Here is a 19,269-nt window from a genome sequence, read left to right as displayed (position 1 = left end):
GATTGCTCGCTGATCAGCCTGTAAGTAGTGCAGACCCCACGGGAGAGTTGTCCTTCTGAATGGTGCAGGGTATGTTTTAAAGTTTGCAGTTCATATCCATAAAACATACTTTATTTTCTCTTGTTTGCAGTGGAGAATTCAAACCTGCTCCTTTCCTCAATTAACACACAATAAACCTATGGCAGTTATGACTTACAATAAATATTTTAAGAACTGTTATTTAACTGCCTTTTTCCCCCTTACCTTATAATATGACTGGTGGGTGATGGCTTTTATCAACCCACAACTATGGATTCCCCTCATCGAAGCACACACACGCATGTGTTTGCAATGGGAAGATACTTTGCGTATGGTACAAGATGTGTGAATAGGTTCTATTGCAGCTATTGCAGTTCACCATCCTGCTAAACTTCTTTGCAGAGTTGAGGTGTCTGAACAACATGTTTCTGAAGCCAAACCTGCAGGAAATCCTGGGCCAGGACAGGCACTCTGGCAACAGTCATATGTTCAGGCCACAACTCACCCCAAATCCTGACCTTGAATGGAAACAGGAAGGTTGTATTTAAGTCAGCAGAAGCCTCTAGTACACATTTGGAGGTAGAAATAAATCACCAGTTACAAAAGATGTCAGACAGCTGTGCCACTCTGAAGGACACCAGAGCACCTGACAAACTCACTGTCTTGCCCCAGACAAAGGGGTCTGTGCCATGCTCACTAGCTGTTCAAAGTGCTGTCAGTGTCCACTGCATTTGAAACAGAGAAATGTCACATGTGACAGCATGGGATCCACTATCTGTTAGGGTGCAGTAAGGAAAAAAAGATATTTCAGGTGTCAACTGGCCAGGAAATTTGACATGAAATTCCAATCAGCAAAATATTACAATGACCCATCCTTAAAGTTCATCAAGCTTTTCAGGTTAACAGTATGGTTTTCATGAAAAATACTGTGATATTGTAATAAATCATATAGTACTGAATGCTAGGAAAAAGGATAATAACGTGCCTAAGCAACATGAAATAATTTATAGGCTGAAAGGTAATTCCCTAAATCACATCGTTAGTGGTTTGTTCAACCTAATTTGAGGAGTTGAGTGATGGAATGTAAGGTAATTGCAGCAGTGGGAGCTGGAGGTGATCAACACTCCTGAAAGCTTGTCAGAACCGTAGATCTTGTTTCCTCTAGAGCTTTTAGGGAGGTGCCTGATTTTTATTGTATTTGCAAAGTCAGATCAATGCTTCTTCTAGGCCTTCAGTGCACCACCTTCATCCATGAAATCCCTAGATCTACTTTTTTTTAACTTGGTCTGCTCATTTTATGCACTGCAATTTGCTCAGCATCAGCTACTTCCCTTTTTCAATAGAGCAATTAATGTATCAAAGCTGAAATATTGTGATGCCTGCATTTATCTGTGACAGGAGCTATTCCGTGAGAGATACTGAAGTTACAGACTTTTACTATTGCTCTGACGGTCTGATTTAATGGATATTTCAGGTTTCCTAGCCATCTGAAATAAGAAGTACAAGCAATAGGTGGAGATACATAGTTAGCATAGATGCAAACAAGTGCTGTACACATGAGCTAAGTATGAGTAGTTGAGGACTGTAAGTTCTTAATGCACACATCAAAGAAGTCCTCAGCTTTCCTGCAGGCTCAGAATGAGTACCTTCTGTCATCCCTTATGGAGTATGTATCTTCAGTATCAAAGGGAGCACAGGTGATACTAGTTAACAAGTAGTAGGAATTAGACTTGAAAGAACAGGGTTTCCTTTCCCTAATAACATAAAAAACCCAGCACAAAAAACGCTGTTTCAGTGTTTCTGCCCTAAGGAGACTTCATACACTCCCTTATAGATTTGTCAGTGGATAGAAGGCTTACAAACTGGCACAGTAGCAACTGAGCATAGATCTGTGTTTGTATCAACAAAATTGTCTTAACTGGCCTGTACAGAAAGGGAATGTGGAAAAAACTTCCAATTTAAAAAACTCAAATTTGACCAAGAATTGGAGTATCGTAAAAAATCCTGATATTGAAAACTCAGATTAACATTTTGGAGTGAAGTGTCATTGCATGGTGGTCACCATGTGAGCAAGGAAAGTGCTTTCGCCATAGAGAGTCATACATCTAATTAAAAGGTTGCATGTCTGGAAGCATGCTTGGAATGTGGCCATTATTGGTAATGATGCCTGACACTGTAATTGAAGTAGTTTTTCACTCGTGCTTTAAAAAGGTGTTCCTGGATGTTTCAGACCAACAGGCCACTGATAATCCTCTGTCTCGCAGACTACCAAACCACTAAAATTTGTAATGTTTGTTCTCATTTGATGTCCTGGCTGTGAGCCTTCTACCAAGGCTTTGTTAACTGCTTCTGTGGAGCTAGGAACCAACACATGGTGTGGATCTACACACTGAGCAGTGAGTAGCAGCAACAATTCTAACCAGTGGACAAAGACAGCAACTGGGGCAACACCAAGAGATTTCTCTGGGTGCTTCTGCTTGCAGAGGACAACAGAGTAATGCCTAAATGGTATGGGTAAAATAAGGTAATGATGAACCATAAAACTGGGTGTTGATTGGTGTGTCCCATGAGCAGAGCAGTGCTCAGAGCTGGGAAAGACTCTTTTCAAACAGCTCAGGGAGCTCAAAGGGGCAAGAGAGGCCTGCAGCCCTGTTTGAAGGTATGAAACCTGGTAGAGCCACCTCCTTGGAGTGGAGGGTCCAAAAGCGTCTCCAGTGAACAGGAAGAGATCCACAGAACAGTGTGGAAAGTAATCAAGAAGTAACCACAGCACACACAAAAACTACTATCCAGAATATAAGCAGGAGATGAAAATTACACCATGGCTGGAATTAAGGAGGACTGCAGTTTCATCACAGTTTTTTTTATATAGTTGGTAATTCTATCAGTTGGCTTCTAAGCTGTGGCACGCAATCAAGAGGCTGATAGACCAAGTCTTGCAGCTGAGGATATGTGAGAAAGAAGTGTGTCATGTTTTCACCAGTTTGCTTAGTAAGAAAAAACCCACCCTGTAACAATGAACTTTTGATTGGAATGAAGTTTTGAAAAACAGTTTTTGAGGATTTCATAAGAAAAGGATGAGTGAATGCATTAATCACTTGCAGCATGTGAAACTGTGTTCCAGATGGCGTTTAACTTTTTCTTTTGTGAAGTTTAATGTTTTCTGGTTGTTCCTGTGCTTAAAACTGACTTGAATAAGTACCATCTTTTCTCCAAATACGCCTAATTTTCAGGTTTGTGCATGGTGAGACTGTATGAAAGTGAGCCAACATTTGACAGGAAATAACTTGCAAGTGGATTCTTTTTTTAATGGCATTAAATGTCAGTAGATTGATATTGCTTAATATGATGAATGGTGGCACTTTCAAAGTTGTTGGCCCTTTTATTAAGTGTTTTACAAGCTTTCAGATGCCTGGTATTTTTCTGGCAGCTTCACTGAAATTAACCAGGAATGTAGTACTTGTCCCTTTAGTGCTAGTTGTACTGAGACTTATCAGCTCTCTAGGAGGAACAGTAAGTTCAAGTTTGAAGAACTGACATATTGGGATTCTGTAAACTATTTCTCACCCATGGAGTTGGACCAAGCACACAAGTGTCTCCCCTTGTTTCATCTGCCTTTGTTGCAAATAGGGTTCTTGGATGGTATGCAAGCCCAAGATTGCAACAGACAAGTACAAGAAATGTTTCACAAAGCTTGTTTCAGCCCTAGAGCTGCTCAGGGAGCTGAAAGGGAAATAAGCAGAACCTGAGTATCTGGCTTGCTCTCCTGTTTGGATAGCAAAAGAGAGTGATGGCTGTTCCTGCTGGAAGCAACCTGTTTATCCACACTAATGTGTTCATCCACACAGCCAGCCTGTCTGGCTGTCCAGAATAGTGGGCAGTGTTCACTCTTTGTCTGAACTTTTGAAGCTGGTCCCCTGGTACACCTCATGCATTCCAACCACTGATGAGCACTCAGTCCAGACAAGAAGAGAGAGGTTCAGGACACCACATCTAAGCTGAAGTTAACTCCCTGGATATGCATGTGTTTTGAGGACTGGCTCCTCTGTACCTTTTTCTATAGGTCCACTCATTTTGGGCCACCCTATCTGTATATCTTAACCTTTCTTTCCTCACTGTCTGGGAAATGCCTGCTTTTTCTGTGCTGAGACTTAGCGCTGCAACAGCATTCTTATTGCACATCTGGATCATCATCATCATTATCCTCTGAAAAAAATAATACTTCAGATAATGAAAGATTGTTTTTAAATCTGTCCTCTTATCTTATCAACCAAGGTGTCCCTGCCCATGGCAGGGGGGTTGGAACTAGATGATCTTGAAGTCCTTTCCAATCCTAACTATTCTATGATTCTATGATTCTATGTTTCCTGTGTTTTGTGATGTGCCAAATACTCCAAAATTGCTGAAAAATGAGGACAATTGCTTCCTCATACTTGTTGTGTTTGGGTTTTTGTTGTTTGGTTGGGTTTTTTTTTCCTATTAAAATCTTCATTAAGCCAGTCAGACTACAGAACACCTGAAAATTACTGGTGTGAATTCACATGCTGGCAGAGAACTAGACAACGAAGGCTTCAATAGCTTTCAAGCTTACTGGTTGTCCTTATCCCCAGAATTTGGGTATTAGATCTTATAATATACACTTCCAGAATAAATTCATAAAACACTGCCTGAATCTTTATCAGTCCAATGAACTTGTGCTTCATTGCAGAATGTGGTTATGTGTCAACTTGCAATCAAACTAGACAGAACTCTGCGTATCCCTATGGACTCTAGAAAGCCTGTTTTCCAGGGCCTTTTTCTGGCAGACCCTTGACAGAAACATACTAAGGCCTTGAGCCTGATTTATAAGTGGAATAAAACAGGTCTCCCAACCCAAAGTTTAACCTTTTGGAATGTTGTTCTTGCACCTCAGAACACTATGCTTGTTTAACATTCTTGTCTTGGTGCAGCCTGCAATTGTAGTTCTCCATTCCTGCTTGCTAGATTTGCTCTTGAAACCCTAAATCTGATCTCATCTAATCCCTAAATGCTCTGATCCATGCAAGCAAAACAGAGGAAGATCTCTGCTGAAGCCCATAAGATTGGTAGGCAAATAGTTTTAATATCTGAGACAAATCTCCATACTTGGTGGCACACAACAAGGCACAAGAGAGAACCTGTGTGTGACAGAAGTCAGGGAAGTGTTTCAAAATGTACAAATGAGAAATTATAATTCGTAAATCTTTTGTGTGTATAGACCCGGGAAGAGAATATACCCTGTGCTGTTGTGCAATTTGGTTTCCCACAGAGAGTATGACATAGAATAGGATACAGAAATTGGACGTACCTACTCACAGTAGGATAGGAATAAAGTTTGCACCTAAAATTAATGTGTACAAAACAATAATGCTGCTGGCTACTAAACCCCATCTATGGTGCAGAAAAAAATCATAGCAAAATAAAGGAGGTGGATCAGCCTCTGAATGACTCCTTCTATTAATATAAAACCCACTTCTGTTCATTCGTCTGTGTTTCAAAAACTATCATTACAAAACACAGAGCTTCTTGCAGGACTAATGATACTGCAGATGCCTCTGAGGATAGCTCAGCCACAGTAATAGATTTGGGGAAGTATTTCTGATCTTTCTTTTTTGCAGGCTGATCCATGCCACTGGCTCCTAAGTGTGCTGTGGTAGTTCCTGAGATGATACTAGAAAGGTGTTAGGAGAACAAAGTCAGGATGCACTTCTGGAAAGATGGAGTCAGTGATATGAAGATCATTGAAAAGACAACTCCCAGCTGATGGCAAGGTGAGGAGAAATGGTAGAAAGCCTCAGGTCTTAGAAGGCAGAAGGCCGTATCACTAGTTTATTCAGGAAATAGTTTCTGGTGGGTTAGAGCCTAGCTGCAGGAGTGCTACAGTTTTACTACAAAGTGTAGATGGGGAACTTGCGCCATTTATAATCAGCCTAAAAAATCAAATCATCAAATCTCTGTGAGGGACAGAGGCACGTGTCACAAAACCAAGGATTCCAAATTCTTCATGTCTGCTATGGGGTGAAGAAGCAGAGTTGCCATGTCAAAAATAAAAGAAAAATAAAAGAAAAAAAGAAGTGACCAAAGGCTGAGGCAAGTTCAGCCTGAGAACACTTGGGTACATGCAACATATATTGTGGGTTTGCTCTGAGAACAGGAAGAATGCTGTCATACAGAAGTGGGCTGCTAGACACACTGTTCACTCTGAAATAGGCAAATCAAATTCAGTGAGGCAAGAAGAGAGGGAACCTTAGCAGGCAGATAAACCAAAACAAATACCTAAGCAAAATGAAGCAAATGGACAGAGGCCTTGCCAGGGGAGCCTGCAGTGCTATGATAAAAGAAAGGACTCTTGCATAAGAACAATAATGAACAACAACAGGACATACGCACACATTTTTAGTCCCTGCTTCAAATGCTATGAGTAGGTCTTTTTTTCTTCTCTGGGGTTTCTCCTGGTGGGAATTAAGTAACCTTATGATCACAACTGCAGTTTTAAACAGAATTTAAAACCTGGAATCCTCAATATCTATGTCCTAGCCCCTGAAGCTGACCCTGAGAAAGAGATAAACCTCAAAGCCCAAGCAGATGTCCAACATAACTACACCAGGGTTATCATGGTCTCACTTACAAAAAGGAATTTTAAAATAACTTTTGTTCTGGGAACCTCATGGGAAGCTATTGGAAGCTTTTCAAGCAAGCTCAGTTTTTATTACTAACCCCACACCCATTTTATGGACCCACCAAGTGATGTCCAGGATGAACAGTCTATGATTTGTAGTGTTTCCTTTTCTGAAGTATCAAACACTCCTGGTTTTGATTACAGCTTTCAAGCACCCCCTCAATCCATCTACTCATTTAATATTCCCTCAGTCCCTAGCTGCATGACTTGTTCCCTCACCATGTGCTCAAAATTGTGCTTGTGCCAATAAAATGTGAACTCTGAAGTGTTTAATTCTTTAATACAACAAAGTAAGTGTTCTCTTTCCCTTTCAGATGGCTACTGTTCCACATTCCAGCTGATGGCATCTCAGAGGTTATAAACAGACATTTCATAGCAAAAGCTTTTTCCTGCTGCGGTTGATACACAAAGATGAATTCTAGCATTAGACAGTGTATGGCTTCACATCTCAGGAACATCTTGAGTTTATAGCCACCTTGAGCCTCAATAGGCGCTTTTTCATCAAGGCATTTCAAAATGAAGAGGAATGAGTAGCAAGTAAAGCTACTCAAATATGAAAAACAAAGTGTGATTTTGGCATGAATCATGGAAGGCAAGAAAGTCATTCCAGGGCTGGTAAAAAGTGATACCAACACTGGCCTTCTGCTACAGCAAATTTTTTGAGACCACTGTACAGAGCAACATCACTCATCTTTTGCTGATACTCCAAATGCTTCCTCTGCATCTTGATCAAACTGAAGATAACATTTTAAAGATAACTCACAACATGTGGTTGGGACACCCCTATTTTGCATGGATTACATAAAGGTATATTCAACAAACATTTCCCCCAAACATTGCACAGGCAAAAGCTGGGACATCTCACTTACACTGAACAAAGAGTATTATTTTTCTTGTCTTATAGTCATTTAGACATATGTATCCCATTTACTCCATCAGATATATTTCTGCTCTCTACAGATATGCAAAAATAGTATGGACTCTGTAAAGGATAAAAAAGCATTGGCCAAAACAATCACTTTGTGTTTACGCATTGCTTTTGTTCACCACTCTTTTTTGGCTGCTCACTTTAGGGCATGCTTATCCAGGAGTTAGGTCCTGAGAACTTATTTAGACAGACACCCCATTATGAAATCTTCAAAGGCACCATTTGCTCCATGTTTGCGTGAGGAGATCTTTGGGATTCACAGAACTTATAGATGGAGCTGAAGAATCCTGATAACATGATCTGAAAAACTCCAGTTTCTTTCCTCTGGTTTCCTAACTGGCATCATAGAATGTGGACTAGCCATTACAGATGTTTCTTCAATTTCCAGGATGGCTGACTTTGCAAAACATTCACTCCAAGTGAAGCCTTTGACCTCTCTGCCAAGTCTGGCTCCATTCTCCTCCATCCTTATTCTCTTTTTCATATTTTTGTTGTTAGGGCTGTAAGTATTTTCTTTTTTAAAGTTGGATACAGTAAGAGTGCATCAAACCTAACCTTTTGCAATAATTTTTCCGATCTCATTTCAAAAGACATGGAAAACTCAAATGTTGAATCCTAATGACTTGTCTCCATTTGTGTTTTAGAAGCACACAGGACAAAACACAGGCCTAATATCAACTGAGTTCTTTCTGCAAGTCTCTGGATCACAATCCCTGGCCAATGCTGTCATAAGATACAGAGTGGGTGCAGACTAGTCAGGAAGCAAGTATAGACAGCAGCACAATTCATATGGCATTATATGGTTGTACAGCATTTAACCACTGCTTCTGAGGGCCAGAAAGGTGTTGTCAAATGGAAAAAGCAGCACAGAGCACAGCAAAAAAATACAGCTTCCAAAGAAATATCTGCCCTCATCATAATCTTCCATTACCCCTTCAAGAGCTACCTCTTCTCATACACATTAGTTTCTCTCTTCTTCATTAGATTTCTCTTGAATAATTTTGTTTGAATTGTAAAATACACCAAGTTACAGTGCTTAACTCCATTCTCTTTTTCTTTACTTCCCTCTGTTTACATTCTGTACATTATAAAATCATTTTATTGGTAGAGAATCTTCTCAGATGAGTAATTTTTCAAAATAATATTGGGGGAAGTATCCCAAAAAACATGTTGGAACAAATGCAGCTATGAGGACTCTATCTCTGAATAGAGACTTTTTAAAGTTTAGTTAATACAATTGCGTTGTTTGGGTTTCCTCTAAAAGCAAGTGAGCCAAGTCCCTGGCAGCCTGCTACTTTTGTTATGCTCCTTAATCATTCTTTTCCTTCACTCATGAAATAGATACTTCAGTTGCATAAACATATTTTATTGTATCATAAAATGACAATCTGGAATCACTTCAAATATCTAAATGGTTCCTTTTTGTGGGTAGTATGTAGCAGAAATAATGAAGCTTGGAGTTCCTCCCAATAATTATCTCAGTACTCTCCCCAGATTCATTGTGTCATCCCTAAACAAAGTGGTGTGATCCTAATAGGCAAGAACTACAGACTTCACCATGGGGATTGGTGACTTCATTTTAAGATTATAACTGTCCTGAAACTGCAACCAAACTGACAGTTGCCCAACAACTGTTATTGCCATCCCTGTTACCATGCTCTATCTCTTACTATCATCAGAGAGCGTTTATCAGATAGGTTCCCCAACATCCCAGTACCTTGCAGCTCAATGGACCTGTTGCTACCACAGCACAGGGAAGACAGGGCCAAGCTGAAATGTCACCTTGGAGACATCTTCCACTGGCACAGCCATCAGTTTTTCTTGTCTGAGCTCTCATTACAGTGTGGCTTATATATCCAGTAGCCAAGAGTAACTCAAAATTTCTATCATCCAAGTATCTATCTGGCAGTTGTGAAACAGTGATACTCACCAGCAGTCCAAAAGCAACCAGCAGGACTAAGGTACCAAAACGAGCCTATTGCCTCCTCTACCACCAAACCTGCCTCTGAAATGGTAGCTAATCACACACATGTGCCTCACCTGCAGAAATGTGAGGGAATCCATTGTGCTAGGTGTAGTGGTTCACCACACCAACACTTGCCATTTTCATGACTGCTGTGCCAAACAAAGAAGCTTTTCTGAAATTAGCAAAAGGGAAAAGGCATACCGTGGTGAGAACAAATTCGGAATTGGAAAGAAGAACGGGATTCATACCATAAAAGTATAAATTTTTATTGGTAAAAGGAAGATGTCCACATATCTGTAATTGGGGAATGTCATAGGTATTGCCAGTTGATATAGCGTAAATTTCTGAGAGCCCCTTTTTAAAAGTTTAACATTGCACCACTGTAAGTATATATCCATTATTATTTTTCTGCTGGCTGATCCTGAAACAGACCCCTGGATACCTGTAGAAAATATCACATCTTTTGCACACAACTGGTTGTTTAGAAGGAAAACATTGAATGTGAACATACACAGCTGGTTACAGGCATTTGAAGATTCTCTTATTCTGTATTGTAAATACTGTCAGTAAAGCACTTTTGCTTGCAACTGCAAAAGAAAGAGGCAGACAAGCAGCAAGACAACATTTCTGGAATTTGTAAGTTAAAAACAAGAATTCCAGGAATGGTCCAAATAAGCAGAGGACTGAAACAATAGATTTCCAACAGGAGGGGTAAAAAAAAAAGAAAGAAAAAAAAAAGGAAATTGCAAACATCTGCTCACTTATTTACATTGCACGTTTTAATACATGTGAAAAGATTGCTGCCTCAGAATTGAAAGAGAAATTAGTAAAGGCCTAATATTACAATCTTCTATGCTAAAAACTTCACAAAAATAGCCTGGAGAATCCTAGTGATTGCTTCCAAAAGTATCTTAACTTTTCACTTTTGTATAAAATTGATCATCACAACAATGTAACTGCAGTATCAGAAAATGCACACATAGAGCAAGCTAAGCATCCTGCCATACAAAAAGGACCACATCCTCCAATAGCTTCAGAAATCAGATCATGTCCACAAAATCCACTGGGACCATCTGGTAAAATGAGGAAAAGTTGTGCAAGTGGAGAGCTTGCTAGGTTCCAGCAAAATAAGGAAGTGTGAAACAGCTTAGCAATACAGCTCTAAGTAGCAAAAATAAATACTAGGGGCTTGCATCTGGTACTGCAGCTTTTTTAATTCTATTTTGATGGAACCATAGAATTCCAGGTTGGAAGAGACATCAAGGATCACCTGGTCTTACCTTTCTTGGCAAAGCATGACCCTAGACTTGGTGGCTCACTACCCTGTCCAGCCAAATCTTGAAAGTGTCCATTGTTGGTGAGTCCACCACCTCCCTGGGGAGGTTGTTCCAATGGCTGATTGCTCTCAGTGTGAAAAATTTCCCCTTTGTGTCCAGTCAGAATGTCCCCAGCAGTAACCTGTGCCCATTACCCCACGTCTTTTCTACGACTCCTTGTAAAAAGGGAGACTCCACCTTCTTTGTAGTCAGCCTTCAAACACTGGAACATGGTGAAAAGGTCTCCCCTGAGCCTTCCTTTCCCCAGGCTGAACAAACACAGTTCTATCTGCCTTTACTCACACAGCTTCCCAGCCCTTGGATCATCTCTGTGGCCCTTCTTTGTGCCCTCTCCAGCCTGTCCACACCTTTCTTTGTATAGCAGGGCCCAAACCTGAGCACAGTATTCCAAGTATGGCCTGAAAAATGCTGAACAGACTGGGACAATGACATTTTTATCTGCTGGTGATGCTCTTATGGATGTAACCCAACATCCTGATGTCTTCCCTTGCCACAGCTGCACAGTGATCACTCACACTGAGGTTGTTGTCCACCAGGACCCCCAGTTGTTTTCCACAGAGCTGCTCCCCCGCCAGGCAGATCCCAGTCTGTGCTGCAGTCCTGGGTTGTGTTTTCCCAGGATTTAAACTTAGACTTGTCCTTGCTGAACTTCATAAGGTTCTTGTTAGCCCACTCTTCCAACCTACCCAGGTCATCCTTCAGGGTGACTGTCCTCTCTGAAGTGTACAGTTCCCCATGCAGTTTGGTATCATTGTCAAACTTCATTGGGGTACATTCAGTCGCATCTTCCAGATCATTTATGAAGACACTGAACAACACTGGGCCCAATATCATCCCTGGGGGACCCCATCAGTGACAGGTCACCAGCTGGAAAAGTTGCTGTTCACTACCCCCCTCAGGGTGCAGCCAGTCAGCCACTTCCCTACTCAATGCAGTCTACTCATCAAGACCATAACGCCTTGGTTTCTTTAGGAGAAAATAGGAAACCTGACCAAAAGCCTCAGAGAAATCCAGGTAGACAACATCCACCACTCATCCCAAACCAACCGAGCAGGTTACTTTACTGTATTTTTTATTTATGTATTTTTATTCTATTGTGTCTTTGCTTACTCTTTGAGAGCCTCTCAAAGCTCAGATGGTAATGCTAAAGGTTCAATCCTTAGCTTTACTCTTGCCAGCTGTAGAGAGAAGTTCATAGCTGTTAGTTAGCACACCTACTGAGGCAAATTTTGCTACCCAGCCATGACAGAATATGTGTATATCTTCAGCAGCAAACAGGAAACATTAATTTTGGTGGATAATATGAAAATGACACTTTGAGTTAACATGAATTAAAACATTTCAAAAGTATTGGACTGTACAGTTTCAACATTATTTTCACGTTAAAGTGTGTTTTAAATTGTTCACATTTTCATTTTACACAGTAATTTTGCTTTGTCTTTTTCAACATCGGTTATGAAACAGTGAACAATGAAATGCCTGACTATAATTTCCTAACTTCTGTAATTAATTTACTGAGTAAAATTTAATACACTTATTACCAAAATACCTAGAGGAATTCCAACAGAAAATTAATTAAAAACAGATATATAATAAAAAGAAAACAAAAATACATACAATAAAAATAAGAAATAAAACCACCTCTACAAAGCTCTAAATTTGACATGAAGCATTTAAAGTTCAGCAAAAACTTCAGTTAAAGAGAAAGTAAAAATACGTAGAAATGCAGGAATGTTTCACCAATTGGATTTTCTGGGGATGTGATACATACAGGCAAGAATGTCACCAGGTGACTTTTGGTATGTTAGCAAATCTTCAGCTCTGCAGTATCAAGGAGGGTGCAATTTCATCTTGCATGTCTTTAGTGGTGACATTGGTTTTATAGGTTCCTCCTTCCGTCTTGGCTGTCCCTTCGTGCCCTGTGCAGCTGTTCACCCCCTCCCATGCTGAGCCAATGTTATGGTCTGTGAGAGCAAAGGAAAGAATATGAAGCCACTCTGTCCCTTTAAAGAGGAAATGAACAGAGAGGAAGAAGGGAAGCAATGATGAAGTGGCATGGCATGGCATGGCATGGCAATTTTCCTACTTAAAATCGAGACACCTGAGAGTTGACAAGCCAGAGCAGACCCCATACTGGCTTAACAAGACTGAACTTTTATCAAGAATATTAGTAGGAAGTCAAACTAGTGCAAATTGTATGACTTTGCCTCCCAAGCTTTGCATTTATCCTCTGTTGAGGATATTAATGAACTAATGACTTGCATGGGGGTTACACCCACTTGTCCCACACAGCATTGACTGAGGAAGACACTTGTCAGTTATAATAACATTAAAACAAAGAAAACATTCTCAGAGGAGCAGACAGGAATGGAACCAAATCACCTTTTTCTCAGCCACATCAAGATTGCTTTTTCTCTTGAGCCCAGAAAAGTCAATCAAAAATACTGTCCTCCACCTTTGAGGTGTTTGGCTGAGAAACAGTGTAGGAATCCCACATAAATCATTGATTCTAAACTTACTGTATGCTGTTATAGAGCCTACAATGTCAAAGAGCTTTACATAGTTCTAGGATTTCTAAGGCAAAGGTAATAAGCTCAAAAGAGTGATTTTGCAGAGTATTTCTCAACTAAATGGTGTAATGGATGGCTGTTTATTTTTCAGTTGAAGTCATTATAAGATAAAAGACTTTATCCCAATGCAGATATAGTAGAGAATGGAAAATGTAAACCATCTGCCTGTGAAAAAATCTAAAGGATTTATTGAATGGTTTGGAAGACTTCTGCACAATGTATAGCCCATAGCAAGCTTTTGCTTTTGATCAAGAGACAGGATATGCTGAAACAGCCACGGTCTCTTCGTCAGCTCATGGTAAAAAGCCCCACAGCAGTTGGTGGAGACGCAATTCTGACTTTAGCATGTGTAAGGAGACACAGTCCCAGACCTATTCACTTTAGCATTTTACCACCTTTGCATTTACTTAGGCTGTTTAACAGAGAGCTTTACCCTAGACTTAGAGATATTTGAATAAGCTAGCTATACACCCAAGCTTCTCAGAAAGATTATGCAGCATATACTGTCTATATATGCCACAGGAACATCAGAAGAAAGCCCACCATTTGGCTCTCTACATATTAACTTGGTGTTGTTTAAAATGGAAGTCATAGAACATATGTGAAGATTCAGAAAAACACCTAAAAATCGCTCCAGTAAAATGGCTGATGTAATCATTAGATTCATTCAATTGTAATACCAGGAAAAACAAGAGGTCCCACTGGGTTCAGTTAATTCATCTGGGTTTGACAGGTGAGAGTAAAACTGTGGTCTCAGGCAGCAGGAGGTTTTGCAGACAGGAAATCACAGGACTAGAAAGTCTTGTGGAGACAGCTTAGCCCAAGGTTTATGTTCTGTTATTGTTATTCAATAACCAGTGAAGCCTAACCCCTCAAAGCATAGCTAAACTATGCAGTTATAGGGCACACTGTATTCCACAGGCCAGCAATTCTTTTCTATGCTGCAGGACCATGGTAAAGCAGAGATACTCTTTAAGGGCATATCAGCATGCTCCAAGCCCTATAAAAAACTGAGGAGCAACACAAGGTTGTTGTATCGAATCACTTTTGCACTTTTTATACTGCACCTGTCTCTGCATCTCCTGTCAGAAGCCCATTTTCCTTTCCACTTCTTGCGGGTTACCTGCCTTACCCTCACACTTTTTAATAGACTGCTAACGCTGAATCCTCTCAAGACTGGAGAAGAGAGGCAGGAGACACTCCTGCACAACCAGGCAGCAGAGATCCTGAGACTGATGAGCAACCTGGCAATCCATCATGCACATATGACATGGAGGAGCCTTTATAAAGGAATAATGTCATGTGTTATGATAAAATCTATCTGGTTCTATAAAGCATCTTATGATGCAGAGAGAGCAAGCAGCTGCCCCTCTCCAGGAAGGGTAAGTCAAGGTAATAATGAGTAGAGGCAACAATTACTGAAGCCTAGTAAAATGGCACAATGGACAGGGATGACATTTGCCAAACACAAAATATTTGATACAAAAGGAAAGAGAAGGACAGAAAATAGGGGTGTTGAGCATTAGAAAAAACTGTAATTTTTCACCTGCATGGAGTAGTCAATTTTGATGTAGTTTTATTCAGAGAATAAATTATTCAGAGAATAAATTGAAAAATTATTCAGAGAATAAATAAATTTATTCAGAGAATAAATTAAGTAGACAGATACTTAATTCTCTTCACAATAAATAAATAGATAGATAGATAGATAGATAGATAGATAAGATAGATATTTAATTCTCCATAATTTTGAACCCCTGTGATGGTGAAGGGCTGTCTACTAAGTACCTTTGTAGTAAACAAATGGCTGAATCAGAAAGACATTTTATATGTAACTGCTGTAACAGCAATTATTAAAAGTTGTTTTCTGAGCTGTAAGATACCCATCTATCATTTTTAATATTTCAAGTTAGCTATTTTTATGTTTCCATTACGTGGTATTTATTTGTACTGAAAGCTTGTGTTTTTGGATCCAGTTAAAATAGCCACTTTTTTAAACAGTCTTGTTTCTTGAGACTTGAATATAATTGCCCTAGCCACATGAAGAAAGCTCTCCTGAGATGAAAAGACCTCTTGAGAGTAGTCAAGTTACATCGCTTACAGTAATGTGGATTATATAAAACATAGGAGTTAAATTTTAAGTTCTAGCAAGAAAGAGTAGAAAGGATTTCAAATTAACCATTTTCTTCAACACATACCCACAGTGGCAGCAAAAAACAGAGAGAAAGGGGAGAAATAAATGCATACAAGAAGAATCAGAATTAGAATTCATGTAAGGGCTAAAGCACTTTTTTTTTTACCCCTATGGGTGGAGATCCCATGATAATTACATATGCCATGTGGATGTGACATCACAACTCCCATAAACACAGCTTCTTATGATTGTTATTTGAATGACTACATATACCGCTGTTGATTTATTTGAATACAGTTGGCATGGCTGGGTGATGGAAAACACATAAAACTTTCCAAACCCAAAATAAATTTATCCAGTCCTAAATAATAACTTATCTGGGAAGTGAGAGATGGTTTTAATTACTCTATTAAAGAGGGCAAAAACTTCAAGAAAAGGATCCGTAGAGTTTGAATTTGTTCTTTATACATCATGTAATTACGACTGAGAAACAGTCTTATTTAAGATTCAGCTGACTCTGAGTCCATTTCCTAATTTACAAAAGAATCATCCAGCTCAATGGCATTCTGCTGGCTTTTAACCTAAACTTCTTTACCCAGCTCTGATAGATTACTAGGTTTTTAAATTTATCTGTACTACAATCATGCCATCTAAATGTCCCAAATAATTTATTCTATGCCTGTCAATAGTAAATAGCAGATATTCTTATTAGCATTACAGCATACCTATCCCAGGGAGAGGGGTTTTTCAGTCCCTTCTTCACACTTTTGAACCTGTTGATCTATGTCAGCCTGTGTGGCAGAACTAGGCACCTCAAAGATTATCCAGAATTTACATATATACAGAGAGAGAAAATAAAACGTGGCATTTGTACTGAAGGCAAAGCTGGGGAAACAGCTATTCCCCATTCCCTTTGGCACAGGGTGGTGGGCTGTTCATCCCGTGAGCATTAGCTGACCCCTCGGCACGTAGCACTGCCTAGCTCCTGAGGTTGTTCTGAACTCTAGAGTGTTTCTCCCCTCACCTTAGAAACACAGGGAGGAGAAAAAGAAAAAAACAAGAACACAGAGGCAAATGCTGAACTGGAAACACTGCCAGCACAGGAAGATCTCAAGTTACTGAGATGAAGATCTCATGGGATGCTGGAAGGGAAACTAGCTTATTGCAGGGAGAGGTGGTGGGTGACAGAGTGTACAGATCTGCAGATCTGGAGGAAATCAGGCTTCCTTAGTTCTGTTGCTCATGGAATAGCTTGTCCTCCCTTATCGCATTTCAGCAAGCATATGGAGCATAACTATTCTAATAGCATCTTCTGAACTGGGCGAATACTTTAGGGCTACATTCTAATATAGGTTCTGTTTTTCTAGTTGTTATGCATTAGATGAAAGTGTTATGGGATACTGCTGCTCAAAAGTAATGCTTGGCTAAAGATGGCCAGATAAGAATGGGTAACCATTCCAGTCACAGGACACAACACATGTGCCCAGCAGGGAGGAAAGGATGAAACAAATTTCATTTACAAATTCCAGATAAGGAAGGTTTCAGCTGGAAAAATGTCTCTGTTGCAACATGTAGCTGCCTCCTCACACTTAAAAAAACCCCAGACAGATAGTTTCTCCCTTTCATAGTCATCCATTTACTTTTATTTAACAGGAAATCTGAGACTATCATGCAGCTGTCTGCATTCCCCTTGCAGCTGGAATAAATTAGTGTACATTTATTCAGATTAATTTAGGACTGGAGACATCAGTACACCTTTATGTGTCCCAAAATCCAAGCTAATCAGCTTCACAATGATCTAAATCCCAAAACAAGGTGCTTCGGTCCTCAGTGAACCTGAAAAGGTCCCAGGTCACTGAGAGCTTCAGGGTACACAGCAACTTCCAGAATCACCTGTTTGGTGCTGTGGATGTTGGCATCTTGTCGTTGTGTAGTTAACAAGGGTATACTTGACCACAAGATATCTCAGGAAGACACATTCACCAAGACATTGGTTGCTAGGCTTTACTTAACACTTCAGTCTCGTTTCTTTCCTCAGCACCTCTATTGATTATTTTCGCATGCATTACCCTGCTTTGGTGGCTGGAATCTCAGAAGCCTGGCTCTCCACTGAAGAAGAGCACCTCTGGAATCCAGGCAGCAGGAAAGCACTCCACCCCTTTTTTCTTTTTTTAAATCTTGTTTGACACTTTGTTTTTTTCTGAACTTTGGAAGCTAATCTGCATAAGTGGGTAGATGGAGACCTGCAATTCCTGTATTAAGGCAGAGCCTCTTATTAATGCATTTATCTAAAGCTAGGCAGATTACAGGCAGGGATTTTTTTTTTCTGTGTGAAAAGAGAACTTTAATTTAGACTGCTCCTGGGAGTTTTTTACTGTTTTGAAACAGAAACTGCTACCTAGAAAAAAAAGAGCATGAAAGCAGAGGCTCAAAGTTACTTTATGAACCTAGGCTTACAGGCAAAAGTACTTAGGTGTTCAAATGCCCTTTAAATATGGCCTTACAGATCTTGTCTTTCTACACCCAGCCATATTTTGAACCACTTGGGAATGTTATGATTTGTGGTTTGATATGGCCTGTGGTTTCAAAATGATGCTGAACTTGTCATTGAGGTTACCCTGGAGAGACAGACAGATTTGTTTAGACCAGTCTTTGCCAGTCTTTGCTAGTCTTTGCACTCTTTAGAGGAGTTTGTGCACCCTGTAACATCTGAGAGGCTTCCAGTACTAGAGGTCTCCAAAGAATACAGAAGAGTACAAAAATGCATTGAGCAACACTGGCAAATTTGATCATGGGGCTCATCCCCCCCATCCTACTTTCATGACCCTTTACGAAACTTGTATAAAGCCTTAGTGCAGTTAAATAAATGCTTTGTTAAATAAAGCTACTCTAGCTTCACAGCAAGATCTAGCTTCACAGCAAGATCTACCTTTCAGTTCCCATTGCTCCTGTCAGTCCTACCCACTGAGGTGCAAGCATGGGAAGGAAGCTGATTTGATCAGTACTGCTCCGCCTCAGAAACATAGATGACAACTTTGTTTCCTTCCCAGTGTGCAGCTGTACAGATTGATAGCTCCCACTGATCCTGTTTGGAGTCCTGAACGGTTGGCACTGCTGAAAAGTTCAGCTCTGTATTTTGGTAAAACTAGCATGATTGCTTTGAAACCCACATTCTCTATGGTCACCCCTCTGGATTGCCATTTCCTGCTACAAAAGACTAAGAAGAAAAATCTGCTCATGGTATTAACCGGCAAAATCAATAAAGAGTCTGGCTTGTGACCTCTCCATACAACCTTCATAACTTCAATTAAGTTGGAGGGATATGATGAATGATACAAAGAGATAATGTTTTATATAAAGAAATAATGGTAACCATAAGCACAGGCACCTTTCTCCCTGTATATTGTTAAATGCAACCTGAAATTAAGGCTTCTCTATATTTTGGAAATATTAGATTTTTGCTATTGCATTATACACAAAATAAAATGCTTTATTTCTATTAGTTTGAGACCTTACATACTAAAATAATAATCTTTTATAACGGTTTTAACAGAAAATAGATGAATGTGTTGGATGTTGGATGTTTTTAAAACAAGAAAAGAACTGTGCAAATTAAGTG

This window comes from Melopsittacus undulatus, chromosome Z (assembly GCF_012275295.1).
Source record: "Melopsittacus undulatus isolate bMelUnd1 chromosome Z, bMelUnd1.mat.Z, whole genome shotgun sequence".
Lineage (NCBI taxonomy): Eukaryota > Metazoa > Chordata > Aves > Psittaciformes > Psittaculidae > Melopsittacus > Melopsittacus undulatus.
This window is presented reverse-complemented; position numbering follows the sequence as displayed.